Genomic DNA, 13979 nt, shown 5'->3' with positions numbered 1-13979 from the left:
TGCTTGATTTGATATAGGAAAACTTACCATTAGCAAAAGAAATACTTTTTGACCTTATGAAAACTGTCCAAACCTGTAGACTAACCTTTACAAGATTTAGTGAGACGAGGGCATAAGTAACCTCGTTTGCAATTTCCACATCTTTCCAGAGAACTTTATAAAAGGCACTGACCGACTATCAACGGCTTCTATTAATCGCTGTTATCTGGCTCTACACTTAATAGGTTTTATAATACTTTCCTCTGTTCCATCAACAGCATCATCTGCCTGGTTCCTTTAGTGTTCGATTTAAGTCCAAGTTGATCCAATTACCAAGGACTGGTAGCTGATGGCATAATCCTGCAACAAAAGTAATGGAATTAATTGCAGAAATATAACATCATTGAACAAATCAAAAGGCTTTTCATAATGACTTCTACATCAGTTTGAATTTCATTGAGGAGTCTTAAGCTATAACTTGATAATGGTGGGGAACATTATTGTTGTCGACATCATATTAGCCAAGCTACAAGACTAGTTGGAAGGCAAGATGCTACAAGGCCGAGGGCTCTAACAGGGAAAAAGGCCAAGTGAGCAAAGGAAACATAAATAAACAAACTAAAAGAAAAGTAATATGAAGAATTAACATTTAAAAAACAATAACAGCATTAAAATGGCTCTTTCATGAATAATCTTAAGACAAAACAGCCTGTTCAACATGAATATACTCGCTGTAATTTTAAACTTCTTTAGTTCTATCAATTCAACTACCTGATTAGGAAGATCATTCCACAACTAAATCACAGCTGGAATAAAACTTCTTGAATATTGTGTAGTACTTGTATTGAGCCTCATGATGGACAAGGCATGACTATCAAAATTAACTGCATACCAGGCATGGGTCTAAGTACATGAGGCTGAACACAAGTACTGAGAAAGAGAATAATTACTGTACAAGTACAAATACAGAAGATTTGCTCGAGACTTAAGTCTAAGTACCTGACAATGTACTTAAGTACAAGTAGAAATATATTTCAGCAGATATTTTATTATCTGTGAAATGTTTGATTTAAAATCGGTAAAAAATGTCTAATGAACTTTGCATTGCAAATATCTAGGAGAAAATTTGATGTTAAACTATAGCTTCCTTTATAAAGAGAAGCCTCCCAAAAGGATATCCCTGAGTAGTTCTCACACTATGCCAGTGACCCTTAGCCCATAGGGTCAAAAAGAGGTGAAGCGATGCTATTCTTAACATGCTAATACTAAAGGATTTTCATCGCTTTGGGGGGGGGGAAGGCATGTGATCTGTTCAGAATAATTTATACAAAATTAGGTTGTTCAGAAATACTTTAAAAGAAAATAATTCTTTTCAGAAAAGTTCTAAACAAAATTACATTTCTCTCTGATATGATTAGTACCATTTCTCTATTTTCTGTGTGTAGGATTTATCATTGCATTTTACTGACATCACACTTGAAATTCTTGTCAGGCAACATATGTCTGAGCAAAATAAATTTCCTGCAATAATGAAAGTCATTTCTACTGGGGCAGAAGAAGCAGGGACTGATAGGTACTTTTGTGCCATCTTAGCAAGAGTTGAAAAGCTTTCTCTGTGGTCTTTCTAGTATGCTAGCACATCTCTGTCTTCTGAAATACATAGCTGACCCCAGTATCTTTGAAATTCAATATTAATGACTCTTGAATCTGTTTTACATATTCTGTCGATTGTTGATCTGTTACCCATAAAACTAAACAATTTCTTTCTTTTTCATTCAGTTGAACTAGGTCCCAGTGTACCTTCTGTATGGTCTGAGACAGTATCCATGCTTGCATGAGCTGTAATATCTTTGGACATAAACTGAGCTGTGGTTAGGACACTAGTCCATTTTTCCTCTTCTTTAGGAAACCAATCTAATTTAAAATCTTGGATCAAGAATGGTTGCCATTTCATACATTTTCCGTTCTTCATATACCTGGAAGAGTTTCTGTAATGGCTTCTTCAATCCAAATATCAAACCACTGTTATACTTAAGATTGCATTTTCTCTAGGTGAAACGTGAGCCCTAGCACATGAAAAGACACTACTAGAGGAAACAGTTCTGTCTTTGAGCACAATCGGTGGTCTCCTCAAATGGCTCAAATTTTTAGCATGTCATTAAGAATGTTTTGGTCATAAGTGCCAAGCTTTGGTGCACAATCCAAACCTTTTGGGAGCATGATATACCACAAGCACACTCCTTGTAGAGATTGCCTTGAATGTGCCACAGGTATCCTCTGGCAACTTGGTGGCTCCATACACCCGAGTCCTTAGGCGATATAACGACACTAACACTGCTACGAATGATGGCAACTGAAAGGCTAAACACTATACTACAGAACCGATCATCATGAATGCAGATACAGACAGGAAGAGAACCGGTTGCCATAGGTTCATTCAGGAATTGATTGCACAAAATTCGACTTAAATTCTGTTGATACACAGATGAATGAATTTTATCAACCTTGATAGATCTTTATTATTGACTTAATGTACATAATTCATTATAACAAAAACTACACATTATAGTCACGTTATTGGTCACTCATGGTGCATTTTTTGTTATACGATTAGTTATGTAGCCTACTAAGTGTGTAATGCACTTAAAAAGTACTTGCTTATTCAAGAGCTTTTTGGCCAAGTACAAGTTTAAGTACATTGAATTTTAAAAACTCTTGTACAAGTACTCAAAATTTCATACTTAAGGCCTAGTTCAAGTACTTGTATTTGGACCCATGTCTGCTGCATACCTGGTATCACAAACAGGATGGTACTGTTCGAGAAGATCTGACTGCAAAGGATGGTCAGAATTATGAAAAATCTTATGCAACATACATAATGAACTAATAGAATGACTGTGCCAGAGATTAATATCTAGCTCAGGAATAAGAAATTTAATAAACTAAGTTCTTGTCCAACAAATTAAGATGAGAATCAGCAACTGAAGATGATACAAGAGAACAATACTCAAAACCAGTTAGAATGAAAGAATTAAAACACTACAAAATAGACTGATATCACTGAATATCTTACAAGACTCAATAAGCCAATTTTTTGTGCAATTGAAGAGACAGACCTATGGGTTTCTCATAAGTATAACACCTAAAATTTTGAAGAGTCATGGGGATGTTGAAAGAACATTATCAATGCTGTGATTTGGATTTTGAGGAGCCATTGTCCGTGACCTACTGTACTTTCTATTATATTTTGAGTTTTATGGTTCAACTTCATGCCCCATAACTTGCACCATGCACTAATTTTAGCTAGATCTCTATTAAGAGTTTCAGCAACCCCATATCTACATTCAGGAGATGGAATTGATGCAGAGTAGCATCATCTGCATATGCAACAAGTTTATTTCTAGACCAAACCATATGTCAAGTGTGTATATAGTATGAAAAGTAAAGGGCCAAGAAAGCTACCCTGAGGAACACCAGATATGCCAAACTATCATGTGTATATACACTGTATTATGGAAATTAATGGGCCAAGAACACTACCCTAAGGAACACCAGATATTTTCCTACACGTTAATGCCCATTAACAAAAGCTCTCTGCAATCTATTACTTAAAAATTCAATAAGGATACTAAGAAAACACACAATCACTCCCAACTGTTTGAAATTGAAAACAAGGGCCTCATGATGAACACAGTTAAAGGCAGCACTAAAATCTAGGCCAATTATACAAACTTCTTGACCACAATCAAGGGATTTCTGTACAGCATTAGAGATTTTAAGAAGGGCATCATATGCTCCAAGGCCTTTACAAAAACCAAACTACAAACTAGGGTACAGAAGACTATCTTGAGCAAACCTATTCAGAGGTTTTGCCAAAAGACATTAAAAAACTTTAGATACTACGAGTTATGGAAATTCAGAGGTAATCCACTGGACTTGATCTACCACAAACACATTTACATAATGGAGTAACATTATCGATTCACCAACAAGTCTTTAAAAATAAAAGCAAAGGCAAAATACCTTTTGGGTCTACACTTTTATAACCATCAAGAGTGTTTTAATTTCATGACAGCAGGAAGATAAACAAGTTTGTTTATCCTCAGGAAAACAGGAATGAGGAGATCAAGGTTCTCATTACTCTGTTTACTTTCAATCACATTAGCTAAAAGGGTTGCCTTTTCCTTTGGACAGTGAGTGATAGAGCCATCTGCTGTAAGTAGAGGAGGAACTGTTGCATCTGAACCAATATGTACAGATTTATGTTCTTAGGTGGTATCAAAGTGTTTCTTTTATGGTTAAATTCTATTCCTTTTCAGTTGAATCCTACATCTTTTGAGCAACAGCTCTTGGACGAGTATAGTTATTCAACGTCAAATCTGATCTGTTACCCTTCTAAACATGAAAGGACTTCTGCTTCTACAAATAAAGACATCTACAATAATAGTTGAACCAGGGTTTGTCTTTCATTTGGTACTTTAGCACACAAAAAAGGGATATGCCTACGTTTATATTGACAAGATTCTCATTCTAAAGAACATGAGGCTTAACACTATTATACAATTGTGACCAATTGAAGTTAGAAAAAAGGGTCACTCAAAATGCCCTTCCAGTTTGCTTGAGATTTTTACAAATCTTGCACGAGTATGACACATGAGGGACAAGCTGCTCAGTTTTCACTACTAGTAAAATTAAGGCATGATGAGTTGTCCCAAGTGGAGAACCAACCTCATTATCAATGCCAGAGGAGTCGGCGTCTACTAGGTCTAGGCATTTTCCAGACCTGTGAGCAGCTTCACTTATGATTTGCTCAGCCTGATTCAGAGGCAAAGTCCAAAGCTCTTAAACCATGGCAATCAGTAGGAGAAACAGAATTTAACTACTCCCTATGGAGACCAATGAAATCACTAACAAAAACAAATCAAATGGAAGCCTTTCTCAACATTCATCTTATTCATAATGTTAAAAAGACAAAAAATAGAATCATCCATATCTGAATTCTGGTAGATCTAACTCATGTAGTTGTTATGCCTACCACAAACTTTTATTACTTGAATCGCATGACATCCACATTTGTAGCAAGACTTGGATGACTCAGGGTACTCAGTCCTATAATACACCGTCATTCCCAGGCCCTAGGAATGAGTTTCCACATCCAAATTATTGCCTTCTTAAAACCAGTAATGAGGAGCTCAGACGAGAGCTTCATTTGAGAAACCAAAGTTTTCGAGCATAAAAGGGATTTTGACGAGAAGGAAAAATCTATTTCTGGGGAGAGACCTGTGACGCCCGGTGAAAAGGGTCCTTCTTACACTTTTCTAATATAAATCTTCCAAATATACTAGAGAAAGATAAAGCATGGAATGCAGAGGTTACAACCCTCGCGCGAACACCTTGTTGGTGTCGTGTATTTATTTATTCACAGGCTGTCTTCCATTTAGATAATCCCTTCATCAAAGGGGAGGGCCGTGACAGGCCCTAGAGAATACAGTTGGGCTACGCCACCGACACCTACTACTCGCGCTCTCCAGGTCATCCTTCTGCAAGAACATATGGTTTGGCAAGGAAAGGGTGGGTCCGTACAAAAATAACTGGGAAGGTTTTCACCGGGCGTCACAGGTCTCTCCCCAGAAATAGATTTTTCTTTCGTCAAAATCCCTTTTCTGGGTCGATCTGTGATGGCCGGTGAAAAAGTACCAGAGAATGCCTTCCAAGCCCAACAAAGTAATAACAATGCGGAGCATACCATCACCATGTACGACAATAATATAATATAATAATGTAAGAAACGTCCAATTACCAACTAGCCAAATGACATAGGGAGCGTAAGGCTAAATAACTAAGACGACAAGGAATCAACTGAGTGTCAAATTGCAAAAGGCATCAGACCTTACATGTCTAAGCATATCTAAACCTTAAAGGAACGGTAACTACAATAACAGTCAAACCATAGGAATTAAACATGGCAAATATCATAGGGCTAACGAACTACCCAGGAGAGTGACGACGTGGTGTGAGTGGCGGGTAGGAGGGAGAAGAGGAGAGATGGAAGAAAGGAAGCCGAGATTAATGGAGAGGGAATAGGCTCCCCGCTGCCATCGTCTGGTTTATAAGGGCCTGTAAAATCTTTAGATAGTGGCGTAAAACAACCATAGGGGATTTCCAACCCGTATATTTTTTGTTTAAAAATCATCAAAGTCCCTGTTCTGGAAGTAATTGATGTAGGTATCTACTGTCCGTATATCATGAGCCTGGGGAAATGATTCCGGATTAGTATGTTTAAAGAAGTAGAGGATTTGTTGCCTGATGCCGTGAATGGAAATAGTACCTCCTTGTTCCCAGATAGCCAAGGGGCCAGACGAGCGGGTGGCAGTTCTAGCTAAAAAAGGCCTTGAGAGTAGTGACTGAACACAGAGAAAAGATCCTGGGGAAGAAGAATAATCTTCCGAGGGGAGCACGTATTTAGCGGATCCTCATTTCTTAGCTAGGAAATCATTGTCTGGAGAAAGGAGTTCTTCGGCTGTAGGGAGGAAATCTATGTTTTCCGGGTTCGTGAGAGAGCTGCTAGTTCTGATATTCCATCACCTGAGGCCAAAGCCGTTAGAAATAAAGTCTTCCTAAGAAGAGTGATAAGAGCAGGATTCATTGTCCGTGTCCGGCGCAAGTTTTGAGGACAACGTTCACAGACCAGAGTCCTTTTGTGGCCAAACCGAAGGTCAAAGCCTAGCACATGTTTTTGGAATAGATGAGAAATAGGAATCAGCTAGGTTAATGTTAAACCCATCAAGGAAGGTCTTCTTCAAAGCTTTCTTGATGTTGGTTAAAGTGCTAACTGTTAGGCCTTTGCCAAATAAGAACCTAGAGAAAGAGATGTCTATATTCGGAGACATACGAGTATGGTCTGAACTCTTAAGGAATCTGCTAGTTGTTAACGGCCGAATCATATTGGCGAATTGTCGAGTCCCTTTTGTCTGATTTGATGTAGAGATCGATTTCCGGTTCAATGTTCGCGTCTCTACGAGCTGCAAACTTCCTGTAGTCCACAAAGTCAGAGTTTCGGCTACCCTTGAGCAATCTGACACAGTGAGTTTGGATTACTTGAGTCAGTTTGGGGAACGGAATCCGGAAGGGATGGAGTTTCAACTCAAGGAGGAGAGGAAACCAACTGTTCCTGGCCAGTGAGGTGGTACCAAAACCACTGCCCCCCGGAAGGAGCGTAGTTTGTGTAAAAGCCACATTAGAAGATTCACTGGGGGAAATAAGTAAACCTTCTTCTAATGGTTCCTGATTATCCACCGTTATGAAATTATGTCTAGAAACCATTCTGACTCCAGTGGTTCCGTCCTGGCTAGTGAGTCTGCTCTCACATTCTGGACTCCCGCAAGGCGAGTTACTGACAGGATCCAGTTCTTTTCTGTTGGCCAGGCGAAGATAGTGACCAGGATCCGATTCAGGTTGGGCGACTTGGATCTTCCCCTGTTGACGCAGTGTACCACGTCTGTTCTGTCTGACACTACTCTGATGTGGCTCGACCTCGGAGGAGAGTCTCTCTTCAGGGTCAAGAACACTGCCATGTCTTCGAGAACATTGATATGGGTCTGTTTCATGGCGGGTGACCAAGATCCCTGAAACATCTGATGTTCGGAATAATCCCCCCATCCACTTAGAGGCGCGGCTGTATGGAATGTCTCTTGTGGAGGTGGGAATTGTAGAGGAACCGATTTGGAGAGGTTTTTCGGTTCGGACCATGGGCGTAGTCTCATTTTCAAGACAGAGGGGATCTTTGAGACCTTGTCTCTTAAAGGTACTGTAGCTCTCTTTCTCCAAACTCGATTGATGTCTTTGAATTTTTGTCATTGAAGTGAATTGGAGAAGGCCGATGATACTTTCTAAGGTTCTTCTGAACATCTGTTTGTGTTTGAGAAAATTCTTGTTCTTGGAAGCTATTCCTCTTACCTTTTTGGAAGGGAGAGACAACGTGTGCTTCGAAAAGTGCCACTGAATGTCTAACCATTCTAAGTGGCCTGATGGTTGCAGGCGAGACTTTTGGAGATTGACCCGAAATCACAGGTTGTCGAGAAATCGAAGTACTTCCTTCGTAGCTCTGTTGCCTTTCATGGCCGACCGGGCCCAAATGAGCCAACCGTCCAGACAAGCCATGATCTGTATCTCTTGGTTCCTGAGTTGATCTAACACTGTCTCTCCCAGTTTCGTGAATATCCTGGGATCAATGTTGAGGCTGAAGAGCCTGTCTTGAACGCAAAGGCTTTCCTGCCTAGGCGGAAACCCAGATAAGAAGAAAAGTTTCGAGCTATAGGCACAGGATAATAGTCGTCGGTAAGATCGACAGAGGTGGTGACGGCCCCACGGGGAAGTAAGGTCCGTACCTGAGAGATAGTCATCATCCGAAACTTGCCGCAGAGAATGTAAGAGTTTAGCTTTGACAAGTCCCGGTCCACTCTCAATGCCGACAAGCCTTTCTTCGGAATTGTGAACAGGCGGCCTTGGAACTTCGGTGATCGGTCCCGTTTGATTGCTTTCTTCTTGAGTAACTCTGTGGTGTACTCTTTCAGGATGGGAGTGGATTTCTGGGAGAGGGTCACTGGTGGAGGAGGAGGACCTTGTGGCCATTTCCACTTCAAACCTTTAGAGATTATGCTATGAGCCCACGGACCGAAGGTCCAATGGTCTTGAAAGTGGTAAAGTCTCTCCCCTACCGGGACTACCTCATTGTGAGGGAGTGAACCTAGGAGGATCCGGATGCATAGCCGACGAATCAGAGGAAGACTGTGATGTCGAGTGGGTAACTGACTATTGATGGCAGTGGCCCCGGTTCGTTTTGTAGAGGGCAACTCTCTGCTTCTTCTTGAAGAAAGCTTGCTTTTGGTCTTCGACCTTCTTTCTGGCAGTGAGGCCCCGCCTTTCCTGCAATTTTGGGTTGCTCTCGTATCATCTTGTAGAACCTTGTTCACCTCCTCCTGAGGGAAGAGGGTTTTACCTCATCAGGAGGAACTATCAGCCTGCTCGATTCCTGTCTGATAGAGGCCTCAGACAGAACGTATTTCCCACAACTAACCCGATCAGACCACCAAACGTGTAGGTCGAATTGGAAGGGCAGAGATTGGTTCTTCCTGAATATCCGAAACAAAGTCTCAGTGGGATAAATCGAGGCTAGGGTCTCCCCGAGGTGGGGTCCGGCTCTTTAAGAGCCGGTATGGCCGAACCTCCTTTGTCAGTTTGAATAGTAAGACCTGTCCATTTATCCATAATAGGCAAGGCAACAATGAGAGCAGCTGTAGATATGGCGTATTCCCCATTGTGTGGGGTGAGCTTGGAATTATCGTACCCCCCAGACCGACAACATCCTGGTCCAGACAGATCGGGCCTGCCCTTTGGGAAATAATACCGTTACCTTCGGTACCTTGTCTAACCTAACCAAGGCATGCTCTTTCAATCGAACGAATCCGTTGAATGGGAATTCTAGCACCTGAGAGTAAATTCTAGGTCCCCTAGAGGGCGGACGTCTATGCCATCCAGAGTTATGGTACCATCTATATATGGAACATGTAAGGCAAATATCTATGCGTTGTTTTTATCTAAGGAGGTTACTTCGATACGCCTGGGGCTGTAGGGGGAGTCATCCGAGTTCCTGAACGGATCCGACTCACCACCATATCTTTGAGCTCCGTCATAGCCCCTTGGCTTTCCCTAGAATGTGTTGCTTTTAGCAGTCACGGTTTTATGCAAGGTAACATGAACATCAGGATCCTTTGAGGGTCCTAGGTCGGTGACGCAGGTAATTGCAAAGCTGAAGGCTCAAAACTCATCCCCACCTACCTGCCCGTCCATGGGGTCGACGTCCAACCTTAGAGAGGACACTCCGAGGAGATATGGACCTCTAGATGGAGCATTCCTTCCAAACCTTGATACCCAAGGGCGGGGAGCCTCTCTTGTAGGCCGGAGAGATTCATCATCATCCTGAAAGAAGTGAGGAGATTAGTGATGAAGGAGAAGACCGTTCTCCTCAATAAGCAATGCATACATTAATCCGAATCAAATTAAATCATCGCCAAAGGATACCAAAAGGAAACATATTAGAACCAACTTACATCATGGGTCCGGAGTAGCGAGGACAGCTCGTAGCAGAACGTGCATGACTCCGGGAACCATACCATGTAGGCGGACCTTCTGTAAAAGAAAGGGGACATAAGTCTGGATGTTCCTTGAAACTTTGGTTAGTGATCCTATTCACAGGCTGGGATCAGCCGTATAACTAATAAAAATGTCTATATTTATGCATATATTTAAGTCTATATTTATGCATATATTTAATTCTAACTATGTATAAATATGGATAAATATCCATACAACATCGTGTTCAAATAGAAATAAATTAATTATGCCTATATTTATGCATATATTTAATTCTAACTATGTATAAATATGGATAAATATCCATACAACATCGTGTTCAAATAGAAATAAATTTCCACTCAGTACTTGGAACCAAAAGCTAGCCCCTTCTAATGAAAAGCCAGGTCGAAACCAACCATGCCATGAGAGGCTATCTACTGTTCCTTGAGACTCTGGTCAGTGAACAGATGAATCAATAGAATACTAATATCCAGTAACCACATAACATGTAACTATAAACCTCATCGGTAAAATAATGTTAACCCCGGTTCTGAACGTCTGAGTCGGGTGGCCAAACTATGGAGCATGCGCCAACAGTGTCGCATTTCATGATTACAAGTGTCGCACTATACCCCAAAGATAGTAAATTGAATGACTTTTCTTTAAAATTGCTAATTATGTTCATATATTTTCATTAGGACTTTCAAGAATAGCTAATGAATATTACCGACGCAAATTTAGTGTCATTAAAGTAAGTACAGTTTACTTTGTATTCATGTTAAATCCTTTCCTTTACAGCTAAAACAAAAGATTGGCCACCCGTGGTCTGAGTGATCTCTGTTGCCACCGGAGATCCGGTGACAAAGGTCCGTCATAGTGAAAACGTGAACATCAGAGGAAATCTAATATTAACCTCAATGCTGAACGCCTGTACGATATCCGGTTAAGCCGGAGATTCGATGAAAAGGACCGTAATAACGATATTGTGATTATTCATGAAAAAGGGTTCATACCCTGGTTCTGATCGTCTGATTGATCAAAATGTTAACTCCGGTTCTGACCGTCTGATTGATCTCTGTTTGTACCGGAGAACCAGTGACAAAGGTCCGTCATCGTGAAATCGTGACCCTCAGCGGTACGATAACATTCCTCAATCCTGAATGTCTGTGTTATCTCCAGTGAAGCCGGAGATTCGATGAAAAAAGGGACCGTAATAATGTAATTGTGATCAATCATGACAAAGGTTCGTGTGCAAAAGGCCTCAGCCGGAGTCTGAGTGCCGGATTTGACCGTTGCACTCCAAATATCTGACTAGTTCACACCTAATGAGTATCCATTATAGCGGAGTATAACTCAAGGCGGAGCTAAGGGTGTCGGCATAAGCGACCCCAAATAATGACTCATACACTAACGTAACCTATTAATAGTGCTAGCTCTATTAACAGTAACCACAACAATAAAACGTGAATATCATTAAACGTAATATCATCAACTCGGAGAATAAGAGGAGGCAGGAATAACTCGTGATCGTATAAAAACGGAAAACGGGAAATCCACCTCTCTTACTCGAGCTTAATAAAGAAAACGAGAGAAGGGGTAACTCATATCTGTAGAAACAGAAAAACGAGCACTCTATGCTCACGCTCTCAAGGTTACATAATAACAACTAACATCACACAATAAAATAAGAAAAATAATAAATTTGATTGCTTTTTTCTTAGTAATTGTAACCAAGAACGAAGAATAACGACAACGTAACAAATAAACATAAAGATATAGTCTAAATCGAGCACCTTCCTGATGTGTGAACATAACTATAACAAAGACTAAATCGCTATTCTTCGTAGGTCCAAATTGGACTTGCTAGCAAATAAAAACCATAGTAAAAACCAATAATAAATAATGATAATAAAATTGGTCATTAAACGTAAGTGATATAACCTAGATGACAGAGTACCAGATGGGCAAAATTAACTTGAAAATCTACCGAAGTGAACAACACCCAAAATGGCTGCCGATACCGAGGCAGGTCAACCGCTTCCAAAACTAAAATCCAAAATACTGGAAAAGGAACAAATGCCCGGTACTGAAATAAACTGTCAAAACAAACTATGGTACTTAACATTGGTAAAGGTGAAGTAGCAACGTCAGTCATGTTGAATTAACGACAATCACTTCCGAAAATCACTGGGCAAAAACTTATCAACTTTGCGGGCAAGTCCAAAACAGAAGGATGATCTGGAGAGCGCGAGTAGTAGGTGTCGGTGGCGTAGCCCAACTGTATTCTCTAGGGCCTGTCACAGCCCTCCCTTTTGATGAAGGGATTATCTAAATGGAAGACAGCCTGTGAATAGTGGTTTCCACACGCCCTTGATAAAAACACGACACCAACAAGGTGTTCGTGCGAGGGTTGTAACCTCTGCATTCCATGCTTTATCTTTCTTTAGTATATTTGGAAGATTTATATTAGAAAAGTGTAAGGAGGACCCTTTTCACCGGCCGTCACAGATCGACCCAGAAAAGAAGAATATGCAACTGTAAGGTCTTGAATTTTGGTATGCAGACAACAAATATTACAATATAGTAGATGACACTGGCAAAGTGTAAGACAAATTGATAAATTTACTATTTCACACTATATTTCCTTTACTCTTTGATGTCAGCTTATGAACACAAAAACAATTCTAATGCTAGATATACACGAACCAATGTTCAATCACAATGAATCCAATAAGCTGACTACTACTCCAATAATCTCCCTTACAAACACCACCACCATGTGACCTGACATCACATAATCGACAGGTTTCATCACCAAGTATCACTATATTGCCTATTTACTTATTATAAATAAATCTGTTTTTCTCACAATCTTCTCTATATATCCATCCTTTCCAATAATACTGTACTTCTACATTTAATAACATTTCCAACCATCATACTGTACTATTCTAAATTCGAATACTTTAAATAAATCCTCTAACTACTCATACTTATCTCTATCTCGTCCCCTCCCATCTCCTTCCAACAGTAGTCTCCTCTCTACAACCCTACCCCCTCACTCTCCTCTCCTCCATATCTCTACTCTCCACATATGCACTGATGTTTTCCTCAGATACTCCTGCCTTGGTAAGTACATTAGTTATTTGTTACTTTCCTGATATCCATTGTACCTCTTGTATTTCTCCAGATTCTATAGTTTCCCTTATAGCCACAAGATATCTCCATCTTTAGTCTTTTACCACTAACTCCTGTAGTTGATTTCATGGCCGTCATTAATGTTCTACTGTCCGTTTTCACTATTGCTTTTAATTTTCTCTCCCACTAATTCTTCCCATAACCTGTTGAAATATATTAAACCTATCACCTCTCCCACATTTAACACCTCTGCCTTGATAGTTGATTTTGCTACCCTTCTTGATTTTTTAGACTTCCACCATATAGGACACCACCTCCTGTCATCTGTCAGAGATCTCATATAACCCAATAGTATTTGCACATCTTCAACATTCCCAAAGGATGCATCTAAATAAGCTTCCCAATAGACATTCTCTTCTTAGTGTATCTAATACCACCTCTCCCATTATATTTAACTCTCCTTACTATTTCAAGTAATTTTCTCATACCCTGTGTTGTACCTTCCTAAATGCCTTACTTAATTCACTAAAACTATACAATATTTCTGGCATTAGAGCAAAGATATCCAATAAAGGCCCAATGGTTAACCAGGGGCACACACACCCCTAGGGGGTACGAGGCCGGTTCTAGGGGGTGCGAGAATGCCTATGAATACTTAAAGCAAAATATATTTTCACATACACATTTTTCCTGAAAAAAAATTAAATTTACCTCAGCAGTGACCTGAG

The 13979-nt window shown here is 40.2% G+C and overlaps 1 long non-coding RNA gene across 1 annotated transcript in view; it reads right to left on the bottom strand.

Moving 5' to 3' along the window:
- The window catches only part of LOC137615179 (uncharacterized), a 441588-nt gene that overhangs the window by 2494 nt on the left and 425115 nt on the right, over positions 1-13979 (bottom strand). The gene's annotated exons all lie outside the window — the stretch shown is intronic.

The sequence above is a fragment of the Palaemon carinicauda genome, chromosome 21 (assembly GCF_036898095.1).
Source record: "Palaemon carinicauda isolate YSFRI2023 chromosome 21, ASM3689809v2, whole genome shotgun sequence".
Lineage (NCBI taxonomy): Eukaryota > Metazoa > Arthropoda > Malacostraca > Decapoda > Palaemonidae > Palaemon > Palaemon carinicauda.
Note: the sequence above shows the minus strand (reverse complement) of the source record. Positions and strands in the feature narration are given on the sequence as shown.